This window comes from Triticum aestivum, chromosome 2B (genome assembly GCF_018294505.1).
Source record: "Triticum aestivum cultivar Chinese Spring chromosome 2B, IWGSC CS RefSeq v2.1, whole genome shotgun sequence".
NCBI lineage: Eukaryota > Viridiplantae > Streptophyta > Magnoliopsida > Poales > Poaceae > Triticum > Triticum aestivum.
Genome location: NC_057798.1, coordinates 493,870,648 through 493,873,669, shown reverse-complemented (window position 1 = coordinate 493,873,669; position 3,022 = coordinate 493,870,648).

Below are 3,022 nucleotides of genomic sequence, written 5' to 3'. Positions count from 1 at the left end.
CTCTCACGCATTATATCACACATCTCTTCCTAATCGACGAGTATGATTCTAGTAGAGCATTCTGTAGGATGCCCCTTAAAGTTAGGTTGGATGAATAGTAATATCAGAGATAAAGGGGTTACCTTAGTCCGAGAACCTAGGGTTACAAATCCTAGCCGGCTTTGTCAGTGGACACAGAGTCCTTCACAATTATGCTATCTTTGTCTTGTACGAATAGTCATCCATGGGTCTTCCTAAATGTGTCATGGGCCGACCAATGTGGCGCAGGATGGAACCGAACAAAGGGCCTCACCTCGACCCACCGGACCTCACACGGTGACACACCCTCCGCCCCCACGTCTCATTATCTTCTCACACCTACCAACACAAACACCACACACACAGAAAATTTCTCCTGGTGCCTCTATTCCCTCCCCCCTTGCATATACACACTCAAGGGAATGGAATCTCTTGTCGTGACATCATATTCGTCTCTCTCTCTCTAGACCACCCTCATTTCTCGTGCTATCCCCCCCCCCCCCCCGTCGGCCCCTCTATCCATGCCTCTCTCGAATACGTAATACACACACATACCTCTCTAGGCCCCGCCAAATGCATCAACTACACATTCACACATGTTACATCACGTACCCCATTGATCTAAAAAGCCCTCTCTTCACGTTTATTTCGCATACAACATTCCTTTTGAATAAAGTGTGGCCAAAAAATTATTTTAGAGTTTCTACATATATACAACATTACAAAGTTATATGGAGGAGTACGAACGCTAATTTGCATTGCATTGTGCCCACAATGATATTTATTCCGCACCGTGAATTTGTATATTTTTATACTATATACAAAGTTAGTCATAATAAAGAGAAACGAAGAGCATCTCTCTCTCCATCGCATACCCCCCCCCCCCGTACGCCCCTTTCACGTATGCACACAAAATTATCTCCAGGTCCTCTAAAAGTAATCCCCTAGAAAATTCATGCGTGTTTCATCTTTCTCTGGCATATATGCAATGACGATCATTGTATTTGAAGTGAAAGCACGATACATACATTGGACTTCATAATCCACTCTACAGTCACTGTTTACATTTAGTGGTTATTATACAGTCACGGGCTCACCGTACAACTTTGTATTTGCTCATGACATGACTAGTTGACCAGTTGAACGCTCCACGTGGCACCTCTAGTGTTGCATCACATTATCTCACTAACATCATGCCCACCTGTCGACTTGTATCTACTCTACATCTACACTATTATAAAATACACTCTTATAAAAAACAGAGTTGGTGATGATGGTGTGCCTGCCATCCTGCAATATAGGTCGTCCGATTTATATCTGACGGATAGGAAAGAAACTATGGCAGTTTTGCAAAAAGGTACCCACACACCTCTCCACATTTGCCAATAAGGCCTTCCCTCGTTCATCTTTTTCTCTCACAAGATAAACAAGTCATACAAATGCATCTTGATGTTACGTGCAACACACGGGCATCTTGCTAGTAAGAATGAAAACAAACGACAAAAAAATATTTTGACGGTGGTGCGAAGTCATGACCGCGGGCACAACGGACAAGGTGGCCTTGTATTGGTATGCTGAGCCGTCTGTTTTAACACACAGGAGCTGGTGTGGTGATTATACACACACGCACACATGCACATGAACTCCATCCACACAACACTCACACAAACACATGCACCCACGCACGCACGCAACACTCACACGTACACATGCAGCCATGCACGCACGCAACACTCACACGCACACACGCACGCATGCATGCACACACCAGTACACCACACGACCAACACACACTCTCACGCTCAAGTGCTCAACCTACACGTGCATGCGCACACATCAGGCCCTGACAGACACATACACAACCAGGTGATTCCCGAGCACGGGTTGGAGCCTTGTCGCGCCTGCGTAAATTTGTGTTTATCCGACCTTTTCCCTATGCGAACTGACAGGTGGGACCCACAAGGAACGTGGTCAATTTAACTAGTCAACATGGCGCCATGCAGACTATTTGGCCGGTCAACGAGTGCAATCCGATGTTGAACTGTGAGCAAGTGACCGGATAATCACCGCAAAACGTATATAGTGACCGTAATCAGCTTATTCTGAAGTTTGGTGACCGTATTACGATTTTCTCTCTGTAGGCCCTCCAAAACTACATCTCTACACGTTCTCGCATGTTACATCTAACAACTATGCAATACAGCACTACTACTACTACACTCTAACACAATAAATCATATGTGTTCTTAGTTTTACTAGATATCATATTGTTACTTATAATTATTCAGTTTGCATACATTAAAATTTCCTTTGAAATGTATGGCCAGTATCATCTACCGCGCGGGAAAAATCCCGCACTTTCCTGTTTAATCGGGTTTGTATCGATGGATCATGCGAAACAGCAAAACTATAGTACTATACAGTACAAGTGACAGTTCACTGGGCCGTCGTGTCGTCTACTCCTCCGTCGTAAGAGTGGAGCGCTCGCTTTCATAAATCTTCTAGTCCCTTTCGCCGACATGTGGGACATCAAGCTACCGGGTCCACGTGCCATACCGGAATACAATGCAGAGCAGCCGGGGTGAAGCACCCCTGTCATGGCGCCGGCGTAGTAATGAGCAATGAGGCGTCAAATCACAAAGCTGCACCTTTCCCGCAGTTAAATTGGAGGGACGGAGTAATAATGCTAAAAAAGAAGTTGGAGGGACGAAGCAACCATCATTTCACTCGTTGCTGAATCCGCCTCTCCCTCATCTTCTTCAACTTAACCACGTGTTGCTTCTGCCGTTGTTCTGCCTCATGTGGGACGCAGATCAGCTTGGTAAAGCACTGACACGTGGGACCGCATGTTAGCAAACCGCCAGGACAACATCCTTCGAAAATAAGAAACCTCCCCCGCCATCCGCGCGGCAAAATCACCTCCTTTTTACTAATCTTTGATTCTATAATTTTTTTAGATCAATATAATTGAGATTTGTATAGATAGCACACAGGAGCAAAACCA